The 12,508-nt window shown below is 48.6% G+C and overlaps 1 protein-coding gene across 1 annotated transcript in view; it reads right to left on the bottom strand.

Annotated features, from left to right (window-relative positions):
* Nucleotides 1–6,165, bottom strand: part of GABRP (gamma-aminobutyric acid type A receptor subunit pi) — a 28,438-nt gene extending 22,273 nt beyond the window's left edge. The window contains exon 1 of the mRNA XM_035012486.1: nucleotides 6,120–6,165. The gene's annotated coding sequence lies outside the window, so the exon portion shown is untranslated. The remainder of the gene's footprint in view (nucleotides 1–6,119) is intronic.
* Between the last annotated feature and the right edge of the window lie 6,343 nt (nucleotides 6,166–12,508).

Raw genomic sequence — 12,508 nt, 5'->3', positions numbered from 1 at the left:
GATTTCTCCTGAGAGGCCTCCTCACTTTCACCTGGGAACCTTGAAGGCGGCTGAAACAGGAATGGCTGAGGAGTTGGTTTCAGGTTCTCAAAGAATGGAAACCGCTTTGTGGCTTTTCTCAGAGTTTCCAAGATGTGTTCACAGAATACAAAGGCTCAAAAGTAACAAAGACAATACAGAGCTGGGGGTAGGGCGGTGGGCGTGGGGTGTCCTCTGACGCAGGCACAGCGAGACTTAGATGAAAGAACACGGGCCTGCTGGGTGGCTTTTGGCAAGTTACTTTAACCTCTTTGGACTTGTTTCCTTTTCTGACAAATGGAGGGAATGATTTCTCGTAGGGTTGCTGAAGAATTCAGCAATGACAGGCGTGCGGGCGTATCTGAAACTACCTGGCACATTGTAAGTGCTCACTAAGTTGTTCTTTTTATCCTGATGTTAGTATCTTCTCATGTTTGTACTTCTCTGCCCAATCCTCCATCTGTCTAAGTAGATCTATCATTGATTTATCATATTTATCATCTCTATCTTTAAAGTGAGGAGTTTCTATGGAAGCCAAGTCCTGCTCCAGTGGTCCTGGCCTTGCTCCTTGGCTCTAGAACCCCTGACAGTCTCTGCACCAAGCTTCCAAGTGTGACCTCTACTCTCAGGACGCCTGAGGTCAGTGGTATTTCAGGATGTTCAGCTATGCAGACATACTGCCCATGGGTTACTCATCCTGGTGTCCACCTCCTACACCACATGGCTACACACCATCCTAGAATGTGTCCCAGAAAAACAAAGGCCGGAGTGAGGGACTACGCCTTGCCTGGTGCATCGATCACCATGCACACGAGATACTAATAAATCATAATAACGCCATACGTGTATATGGTGCTCTACAGTTTTCAGAGCCTTTCCATTTGCCTGTGTCTTGTCTTATTTGAGCTGCACTATAATCCTGGGAAGCAAGCAGGGTTTGTTTCTTTATTCTCATTTTCCAGATGAGAAAGCTGTGCCCAGAGTCACACAGCTACCATGTATGGACTGGAACCCAGGTCTTAGGATTTTGAGTTAGCTGCTTACCTCACAGGTCCATTCAGTGATTTGGGGTGGGGGTGGGCAGAACAGAGGAACAGAGTCCAAGTGAAGCAGGGGACAGAGCCAGCCTTTGGATCTTCCTCTGGCCTGGGAGGCCAAGGTGGGACGAGACTACCTTGCACCTGGGCTTCCCAGGAGACGCTGCCCATCAGACTTGATAGTCCCCCAACCTGCCGTCCCCGCTGGAAACTCTAGACCACCTGGATCTCCTCATTCCCTGCCCCCCATCAACACCTGACTGATCCCCATCCCAGACACCTTCTCATTTGTCTCCTCTGCATCTCCTCACCTTGGAGACTGGGGTCTCCAAAACAAGGCCTGCAAACACCAGGCCGTGTGCAAGGTGAGCCCACTGAAGTATGGGGAGAAAATATTAGAATTTCTAGGGCTTCAAACATGGGAAAGATAACTGTATCTTCTAGTATTTACTGTGGGATGGGCACTGACCACTCACTCCTCTGTCAGTCAGACCATCTGAGGTCACATACCGAATAGCCCGGCCACACTGGTCTGAGACGAAGCAGGGGCTCTAAACTTGGAGGGCTTGGCACTCACTCCTTTGCTTTCCGTGTAACTTGACTTTCTGCAGGGCAGGTGGGCCAGGTTAAATGGATTTATTATTTGATTTCACTAAATAAACCCTGAAGAAATGGACGCATGGCTTAAAAATGAGTCCCGTCAGAAGAAACTACTTCCAGCATTAATAATGCAAAGGCCAGCAGCACTTGGCCTACCTAATGCCCAACATCATTAAACATCTTCCAAATGAAGAGTTTGAGTGGCTTTCAAACCTTCTGGTGAAAACTACAAAAAACACAATTGATACGTTTGCAAGAACAATTGATGGACATCAGAGAAGATGGAAATTTACCAGCTGAATTTAAACAAAAGCCTTCGTATAACTGGTGAGAAAGACTGAAACATTAATATTTTAGTAAGCGCAGCCAATGAAGCACTTTTTTCATTCGGATGTCTGCACCTTAACTGAGGTATCTTTTTTCAGCTCTGAAAGCTGTAAGAATCAACTATCAAAATAATTTGCACTTAAAACCAGATCTTCTAAATATTGAACTGCAAAATGTTAATATGCAGATAGCACGCACATAATAAAGCATATCAACGACATTGCACTCACTAAAAACATTAGCATTCACAATAATTCAGTGAAAAGGTGTTTTTGTATGATTAACAAAATAAAATCATTAAAAGTAGTGTTATTTTATCCTCATTTCATCCATTTAAATTCTTCTTTCTGTCTAGGTCTTAACTGTGGTATTGTGATTTATAATATGAAATCTGTAGTTGGCCTTTGTCCTTATGACTGGCACAGAGCTGAAACCCTGGGGATCTTCCAGGTGAGGAGCTTGAGATAATATCTTTTGTTATGTTAATGCAGCAACTTTCGGAATGCCCCGGGTCACCTAAGGATGGGGGCTAGTGGCCAAAGGAGACCACCAGGTGATTGGAACTTTCAGTCCCACCCCCTATTTCCAGGGAGGGCAGAGGGGCTGGAGGTTGAATCAACCTCGGAGGGCTAATGACTCAATCAGTCGCATTTAAGTAAGGAAGCCTCCATAAAATCCTAAAAGGACGGGGTTCGGAGAACTTCTGCGTTGGTGAACACGTACGTGGGGCTGGCAGGAGAGAGGCGGGCATGGAGAGGGCGTGGCAGCTCTGTGCCCTTCCCCATCCCTTGCCCTGTGCCTCTCTTCTATCTGCCTATTCCTGAGCTCTATCCCTTATAACAGACCGGGCATCGAGTAAGTAAAATATTTCTGAGCTCTGTGAGCTGTTCTAGCAAATTAATCAAACCCCAGGAGGGGGTCTTTGGAACCTCTGCTCTACAGCCAGTTGGTCAGAAGCACAGGTGTCAAGCTGCACTTGTGATCGGCATCTGAATTGGGGGCGGGGGCAGTCTGGTGGGACTGAGCCCTTAACCTGTGGGACCTGATGCTCTCTCCGAGTAGGTAGTGTCAGAATTGAGTTGAATTATATGACACCCAGCTGGTGTTGGAAGATTGCTTGCTGGTGTGGGGAAAAAACCCACACGTCGGAGTTGGGTTCAGAGTCATTACTTACACCCATACTGTATTAGGACATGAGACATGTCTGTGATTTCTAAGTACATAAATACATGTATTTTGAGGGTGTAGAGTCAAGGAAGTATGGGAACAGTTGGGCCAGGCCAGTGAGGAAGATCCTGGCTATTCTTTCAGTTTGCAATTATATTTTGTCTACCATGTATCACCAGGCTGATCTTCATAAAAACCCAGAGGGGATCCAATTCCTACCCAGATTTCTGCTCTCTTTCGAACCCCTTCTCCCAGAAAGAGCGGCAGCCCTAACTGCCTTTTGGGGCTGGGCAGCTGACAGTGATGTAAGAAGAGGGTTGGATGTAAGGCATGGTGGGGACCACGGCAAGCAGGAGAGTTCTTTGCCTAAAAACATTCCAACTTAAAAATCGTAAACCCCGAACAGGCAAGAGAAAACCCTGCCGTGGCCTGGATGGAACTTGTGGGCTGGCATTTGTAATCCCTGAGCAGGTCAAGGCCAACCTTGGAATATGCTGTCCACCTCTCCAGACAGGTCTCTTGCTGCTTGCTCCCAAATGGATTCTACACTGTGGTCATTGCTAATTGGTGCTGATCTTGGCCCTCTACCAGTCCCTCTTCCTGGCCAAGTAAGCCCCAGCTGAACGAGCCTGGTTCTGATGCTGCCTCCTCTGTGGGGCAACTCGACTTCTCCACGTGAGCTGCCCTCACACGTTGCTCTTGTTGGGTTTTACTGTTCTCAACACATCACTGACCTGCCTGCCTCCACCACTGAGCTGGCTGCAACCTGAGCTATTATTAATCGGTGCATCCCCAATACCAAGGTCAGCGCCTTAGCCACGTAGTGGGTGAGTCGGCTGAGCCACCCAATGCCTGCAAACAACAGCACCTGCACGCTGGCTAACAGCAGTGTATTATTAACTTTAGTATTTGCTTCTAATTCCTAATAATCATAAGTACACACCTTCACCCCTTCGCCCTTTCTCCACAACTCCCTCAGCGCCAATGCATAAACTTTTGGACTTTATGTGCTTAAAGGACCAGGAAGGAAAAGAAATGGCAAGTGGTGAATGTGTCTTTCTTGGCCATGTCTCTGCAGTGGAGGCAAGACCATGCAGCCAGGGCAGTGGGTCCCAAAGTGTGGTCTGCCCAGACGTGTCTGTGTCAGCTTCAGCACGAGTACTTTGTACAAATGCACACTCCTGGGCCCCTCTCTTGACCTACTGCATCGGAATCTCAAGAAGCGTGGCTTAGGAAATCTGAATTCTCATCAGCTCCCCAGGTACTCCTTCTTGTCTAACAGGGGGCTTGCCAACTTAGACAGACTGACCCTGGAATGTCCCTTTGAGACGTGACATTGAAGCTGATCCCCAGAGGATGGCAAGGAGTTGGCCATGTGTCAGGAAGGCCAGGGAGGTAGGATGGGGGCTGGGGGACACCTGTGGGTGTGCCCCCTGGTTTAGGGAAATGAGTCCTGATGAGGGGAGAAGCTGAGGGCTGGCCTCATGCCTACTCAGGAGCTTCCCCCTCTCAAACTCTTAGAAGCTATAATGTCTACAGTAACATAAACCCTGGCATAGACTTTGACCCTTCACGTCTCCTGGGGTTCAGCCAGACTCCCACAGTCTGAGAATTCCAGAAGCCAGGGAGGTTTCACTCATTCTCTCCAACCCTGACTGCTTTGTTCTTTTTCTCTCAACCTCTTCTTTTGAGCTGCTAAGTCCCTGGCACCTTTAGAAGACTGCCAGAAGCTGTATTAAAGTATTAAAGACCTCAGAGCTCACTCCCAAGCCACAAACACAATTACTGGCACTGTTGGCCATCGGGCAGGTGGAGAAAGGTGGGCTGGACTGCAGGGAAGCCGTGTTTAATGAGGGCAGACCATCCCCGCCCCTTACTGTGTGCCCTGCGAAGCCATTCCCAGGAGAGCAGTTGTAGGACAGATTTGCCAGAAGAGGGCAAGCTCTCTCACCAAACCTCTGCCACCACTTTACTGTAAGAGATCATGCCTTACCATATTCCCTGTGCTCAGAAAAACAAAACCAAACCCAAACCAAGCCCGTATGCCATTGCCAGAGGGTCAGGCTATATACATTACCTTTATTTGTCAAACTGTTTCATGGGTCAGTTTCCAGGGATCCTTGAGTTCAGGGATCCTCGGATGTTGCCTCTACTTTTGAGCCCAGTGGGGTCTCTCACTGCTCTGAAGAGGTCCAGTGGAATAAAAATTATCTTGAACAGAAGGCATTTGAGGGCGCCTGGGTGGCTCAGATGGTTAAGCGTCTGCCTTCGGCTCAGGTCATGATCCCAGCGTCCTGGGATCGAGTCCCGCATCGGGCTCCCTGCTCTTTGGGAGCCTGCTTCTCCCTCTGCCTCTCTCTCTCTCTCTGTCTCTCATGAATAAATAAATAAAATCTTAAAAAAAAAAAAAAAAGAAGGCATTTGAGCTCCTGAAATCTCTTATCTGCCTGAAAGCATTGCTTCATAAAAGAACTCAAAATTGTCACAAAGCTTCTCCCCCAGAACAACCAGGATACATTGATTCTTATCACCCCAGATAAGAAGTTTCCACTTCACACCTAAATAGGCATTGTCACAAGAAGGGTCATATCTCCCATCTGTTCTCCTCAGGGCCCATTTATCTTTCCTGAAAGTCATTTGTTTTCTTGTAAGTCCTCTCTCTTCCCTGCCCCCCACTTCTAAGAGGTCACTGGTTTTCTCTAAGTGTCCTTCTGCCCAACCCTTCCCCTATTAAGATGGCATAGAAGCCGAAGCTGCAATTCTAACTGCCTCTTTGAGCCACATTTCTTTGTGAACTCCCATATGTATGCAAATAAAAATCTGTCTTTTCTCTTGTTAAACCTGTCTTTTGTCTGTTTAATTCACAGGCCTCCCCACACCTTCACAAGAGGATACAGGAAAAGTTTTTTCTCCCCAACAAGCTCCATTTCATTCACCAACTTGCCCCTGCCCTCCCAGGATCCTTGGCACCTTCCTCAGGAGTCACCAGGAGTCTCTCTGGATGAGAAGGGCTGAGGGTCTGTTGATCATAAGGAGATGAGAAGACTCTGTGGTGAGGCTATCAGAATTCAGGGCGCTGGGTCTCGTGTGGGATTAGCAAGTTCAATTTACGTGGCCAAGTAGAACGGAGCACAAGTATTGGGGTCAAAAGTGGGTTCCAGTACCTTGGCTCTGACAATTCCAGGGAAGGTTATAGAAGAGGTGACACCCCAGCTGAATCTTGAAAGGTGAGTAGGTGTCAGAGGCAGGAAGGGCATTCCAAGTGGAGGGAACAGCCTGAGTGAGGTACAGGGGCTGACACAGTAGCTCAGTGTGGCATGGGTACGGTGGGGAAGTTGGCAGAGTGCCTCGTGCCCATCTTGGAATGCCATGCTCAGGGGTTTGGACTTCCTTTTATGGGAACAGTGAAGCAACACAATCGAATTTGTATTGCAGAAAGATTACTCTGGCAGCTGTTTGGGGGAAAGTTTGCAGCTGGAGAAACTAAAGGCAAGGGGCTCCGCTCAGAAATCAGAGCATTGTTCCTGGCACACACTGATGTGGGCCTGAACTGAATGAGGGGTTTGGCCTGGGCCGGTCACTTCCCCAGCTGTCCCTCACATGTAAAAGGAAGGGGCTTAAATTAGATGATCTCTAAAGCTTATTTGCTTTGCCCAGGTTTCCAAGGAGGGTTCATCTTCCCCGGAATGGGGGACGGGGTTCTCAAGATACCAGGGAGGACACAATGTGCAGTCGGGCTAGGGTAGAGGAGCACTGTGTTTCTGGTGGGTAACACAGACAAGTGCAAATGTGCTGGGACAATGGTCCGTCTCCAGGAGGGTTCCAGGGTGGCTGGAGATGCCGAACAGGTCCCAGGGGGCAGAATGAGGCCCGCGAGACTCACCTCCTGTTCCTGAGACACTGAGCCAGGCTGGGAGCCTGATCACCATGCTGAACGATCCATACCTTCTGAGTGGCAGGCACAGCCACCCCGTGGCATCATCAGATGCCCACTCCAGCTCAGCCACGCCATCCCGCCTGGTCTATGCCAAGTTCTGCCAACTTCTTCCACCGTGGCAGCCGTATTCATATCACAATGTTCGCCTCCCCAGCTCTCCATCCCCCCTGCCCTGCTGCTTTCTCTTCTTCATATCTTAAGCTCTTTCCACCACCCTCCAGAATTCAGTCACTTACTATGTTGATTGCTTATTATCTATTGGTCTCTTTGCTACAGAATGAAAGCTCCATGTAGGCAGGAGGCTTCATCTGTCTTGTTCCCCGATGTATTCCAATGCCTGGCACATAGTAGGAAGGTGGATTTGCTGAATGAACTACAGTGACTCAGTGCGACTGGCACTTTAGGATTCCTGTCTTAGGCAACAGCTAAAGAGCTGGAATGCCTTGCCCAAGGACACAGCCAGCAAGTGGCTGACTGCCAAGTCTGTGTCCCCTCTACCAGGCCTGGCTGAGCCCCGAGCTGAAGTGGGCTGTGTGATGTGGTCTCATCTCTGGGATCCCACTGCCCCTTCCCTTGATTGAGCTCCCTCAGCCCCATGGGCAACTGCCAAGTTCTGCCTCCAACTCTCAACACCCCAGTCCTCCAGATTAAAGGAGGATACCCCTTTGCTAAGGAGATTTGCCCTAGCTAGAGCCTGGAACAAGAAGATGCTTTTGGGCTGTGGTAGTGGGTTGTGCTGAATTTTCTCACGCTCAAGGATATAGATGTCAGAAACACTTGGCTTAGGGTGGGGGGAGTGGAGGCAGGTGGAAGGCAGAGATGTAATTTGGCAGAGAGGTGAGGCTTACGTGGAACAGCTAATTCTGGAGATGCCTGCCTCAAAGACCAGTCCTGTGAGGTTAGAGAATCAACCCAGCCCATTTTTGCCACAGGCTCTGGCTTGCCCCCGTCCCCTCTTTCCTTATATGATAGATGTGTCACTTCACATGCTTAGAACGTAATGTGGTTTTTTAATCCCTCTAACATGCATTCATTTTGCAAACATTCATGCAGCCAGGTCAGGTGTGGCCATGGTCTGGCCATGGCCTTGCCAGTCCTCTTCCAGGGCCACCCGAGAAATGCCCTGTTGCTACTGCCTTCTCCCCCAAAGGCCGGGGCACTCACCTAGAAAGCTAATGAGTGCCAAGTTCTCGAGGAAGGACCCTCCGATGTGGCACCAGATTGACTCCTCATCTTTTTACCTTCCTCCCTTCTCAGCTCTGCAGCCACCATGCCCCAAACATACCACATTCATTCATGCCTCCCTGTTGTTCCACACCGCATTCTCTCTTCCTGGATCACCTGCCCTGCTCTCCCCACCCACTGAATTGCTCCTCATTCTTCCAGGGCCAGACTCAGCGCTGGCCTCTATGGGAGGTCTTCCTGCTCGCTGACCCTCTACACACACACACACACACACACACACCTTCCATATGCACACACACATGCACACACAAAGATACACATGTACATACACCACACACCCTATTCACACATAGACACATACATCTACACACTTAATAGATACATAGATATCCATAATTTCCTTCCCCTAAATATATACATACCCCTATTCCCTTCCAAATACCCCCACTCACATACACAAATATACCCCACTGCCCCACCTTTCCCACACACATTCATACTCTCACAGTGCCCTCTACGCCCTCCCCTGACACACGCAGCAGCTAGCCACCCCTTCTCCATGCTCTGTAGCGTCCCATCCTGGGCTGTGGCTGTTCATTTCCTCTTCCTCACTTCTCAACCAAGAGCTCTGTCTGGCCAGTGGGAAGGCCGCTTCAGAGGATTCTTTATGGCAAAACCAGAAATGCCCAGGCAAAACTATTTATCAGAAATATTCTGGCTCAACCTGTCCTCAGGCAAAAGGAACACTAAATGAATTTGGCTCAATGGGTGAAAGCATCTCTTATCCTCCAAGGTCATCTTTATGAGGTTGCCAACACGCTTACTAATTCAAATCCCTACTTCTTCCTGTTGGAGTCTTTCAAGAACTTCCCCTTTAACCTCGTGCCTCCATTTTTCTCCCATCTACCACACACTGCCCCAGCCCTCTTTCTGAAATGCAGATCTGGTCATGTCATTCTCTGCCTCAAAAGCTATTAATGGCTCCCTATTGCCTCTAGTAGAAAGTTCTAAATTCCATATTATGCCATTTCAGGCCCTCTGTCATCTCTCCCAAATGACTTCCCTAGCCTTACTCCCACTACAAGCTCACTTTCAACAGGATGCACCCTGTGTCCCAGTCACACTAAACTTGTTCTGCCTTTTCTCCACTCCACAATTCTTCTGCTCCTTCCTTCACCTGGGATACCCTTCCTTGCCCATGTCCCCCCTCTTGAAAGCTAACTTATCCTTTAAGACTTCAAATGTCTCTTCTCTCCAAGAACCTCCTAGTTGGAGTGAATCTCTGTCCCATAGCACTTTGCCCCTGTAATCTGGCAAAGTGCAAGGGTTGATTGGATGCACATTTATGTTCCACAGTATTGAAAGCTCCTTGAAGTCAGGAACTATGTGTTATTAATAGTTGTGGCTAGGGGCGCCTGGGTGGCTCAGATGGTTGAGCGTCTGCCTTCGGCTAAGGTCATGATCCCAGGGTCCTGGGATCGAGCCCTGCATCAGTCTTCCTGCTTGGGAGGAACCTGCTTCTCCCTCTCCTTCTACTGCTCCTCCTGCCTGTGCTCTCTCACTCTCTCTGTCAAATAAATAAATAAAATCTTAAAAAAAAAAAATAGTTGTGGCTAAACTCCCCCCCCTTCCCCCCCCACTTCCCTGCATCCAAGTGCTTGACCCAGACCAGGAATTAAATCAACTGTGGAGTTGAAGGGTTTTCTACAAACTCTTGTAGGAACCACTGATGCTGACAGATGGAGGTAGGGGCTCTGTGACGGCTGGTAACTCTCAGCTATGTAAATGGGGCATGGCAGAGTGGTCAGCTGGGGCTCACCCAGGGACAACACTGAGATTTCTTGGAGAACAGGTTCCAGTGGTTGGGGAAACCCACTCCAGCTGATGCCATGTTATTTTCACATCTGTGAGAACCAGGCAGTCTCTTTCCTTCCTAACCCCCTTCCTCTTCTGTCCGGCTCCCTTCTCTGGCTGTTCTCCAGGGGAGATTTGTGTCCGTAATGGTGGAATAATTAGCTCCCAATCCTGGCCTGCATTAACCTTGAATTGCTGGTGTCAGCTAATGAGAGATCGGGAGCAGGAGGGCTCAGGCATTAGGGCGCCTCTAACAGAACTCCTTTCATGAGGACCTAGCTGGAGCTGAGCGATGGCTAAGCAGTTCCCAGGCCCTAAGAGGGTCCTTGCACATGTTTTCACTCCCAAGTAACAGATCATTACAGATTTTCCCACGTTCTATGTCCAACAGTGAGTGATGTTCTCCATTTTAGTCAAATCCCTCCCAAAACAAATAATAAATTCATTAAGCAATGGATTTCTGTACCTTTACCTGGTATCTTTGTGGGACTTCTGGTTGCCCTGGCAACAGGGGAACACAAGTCATAACCCTTGCTTACTAACTGTATGAAGCTAGACAAGCTGCGTGGCTCATTTGAGTCTGTTTTCTTATCTGTAAAATGGAGCTAATTATAGTATCTACCTCAGAGGGTTGTATGGATTAACTGACCTAATGCATGTAGGCGCTCCATCATAGGGCTGCATTCAGGAATGTGAGCTCTTAGGATTATTATTTGGTCCCGGTGAGCCCTGTACCCTCTCTGGGCCTCAGTTTCCCTTTTTCTCAAATAGGGGCTGATACTTGGTCATCAGTAACTCTCTAGTGGAATGCTAAGATAGGATAGGTCTTTAGGTCTTTGTCCCCACCCTATTTATGTACCCAATGCTGCTGCTGTTTCTTATCACTTATAGTTCTGTCTGTTCAATGTTCTGCCGATAGAAAAGATTGCTGTCATAATTGTCCTGGTAGTCCCGGTAACACACGGATGGAGAGAAGTGAGTTTCTTAAGAGCTTCCATTAGAGCTGCCTCCTGCAGTCGGGATAAGTCACCAACTTCACCAACTGCTTCCTCCAATGGCTTTTGTCTCTGGCCAACCTTATCAGTCCACATAGTAACCCTCATGTTGGTATAGTGTTTTACAGTTTATGGAGCTTTTCCATCTCTGTGATCTCAATTCCCCCTCCCCAATAACTCCATGGGATAGCTGGACTAAATATTATCAGTCCCATGTTATAGATGGGATGTTCACTCATCCATCTGCTGGTTCATTCGATGAACACTGAAGGAGCACATTTGGTATAAACCGTCCTGGCTCAGATGATTTTGGTGTATGTGGCTGAGGTGTTTTTGCTCTAAGTGGAGGCTCCGAGTCAGCGTTCCAGGCCATTCTGTGCCGAGTTCAGTGTGTGCTGCCCCCATCCCTCTCCTGGAATTGGCCCCAGTCACTACCTAATTCCTGGCACTGAAGCCCGCATTGATAATCGCTTCCCAGAGAGTGTGTCAGCCCAGGCAGCCCCCTTGGGCTTGTCCTAAGCCACCTGGTGAAGTTACTCACCCTCTAAGCTCCAGCTCCTCTTCTGTGGAAGCTCCCCTGACTCCACCTGTCTTCTGTTGTACCAGCATAGTACGTTGGATTCATCTCCATTACCACATTTATCACATTACATTATGACGCTCTGTGAACGGTATCTTTACTGACTGAGCAGATAAACTGTCCATACCTGCCGGAGGGGCTGCTCCCCCGCCCCCCCCCCCCAGTAATTTAGAACTAAAGTAGCCCTTTGAGAGTTACAGAATCATATTCACACAAAATGAAGGACATCATCTATAGACCATCTATTATCCAAGAGGTTGACAGACTATGTTTCAAAAGCTCAGACTCCAATTGAGGGGATCTGGGTAATGTCTCATGGAACAGGTCCCACTGCGGAGTTGTGACTAAGGAGGCTAACAGGTCTTCAAGTAGGAACGTGGAAGTTATCCAGAGGAGAGGGTCAGTCTGGAACCTTGAAAAGCAGAGCTCACAAAACAAGAACTCGGCCATGTTTATCCAGGACTTGCCAAGGGAAAGAGGCTGGAATCTGCCAGACGTGTTTTCAGGTCACTGGAAAGGGTTGTCTCATGCTGGAAAAGGATAGTTCATGAGGCCTCGGCACAGTTCTGGGCACCCCCTGCACCTCCCACTCTGCTAGCTTATTTCTCTTGGCTTTGATTTCAACCCAAGAAGTGATGTTCTGTTTATAATTTGGTTTCCCTTTTGCATTTGTTTACAGAGATACCAGCACTGACCATGTAGCAAACCTATCCTGGTTTCTTCCCCGCCTTCCTTCCTTTTCTGCCTTCCTTCCTTTCCTCCTCATTTTCGTCTTCTTCTTCCTCTCCCGTGCTTCCTCCTCCCCTCC

Source organism: Mirounga leonina, unplaced genomic scaffold, assembly GCF_011800145.1.
Source record: "Mirounga leonina isolate KUSES-001 unplaced genomic scaffold, KU_Mleo_1.0 Mir_104, whole genome shotgun sequence".
Classification (NCBI taxonomy): Eukaryota; Metazoa; Chordata; class Mammalia; order Carnivora; family Phocidae; genus Mirounga; species Mirounga leonina.
The sequence above is the reverse complement of the archived record's forward strand: the minus strand, read 5'-3'. Positions and strand labels throughout refer to the sequence as shown.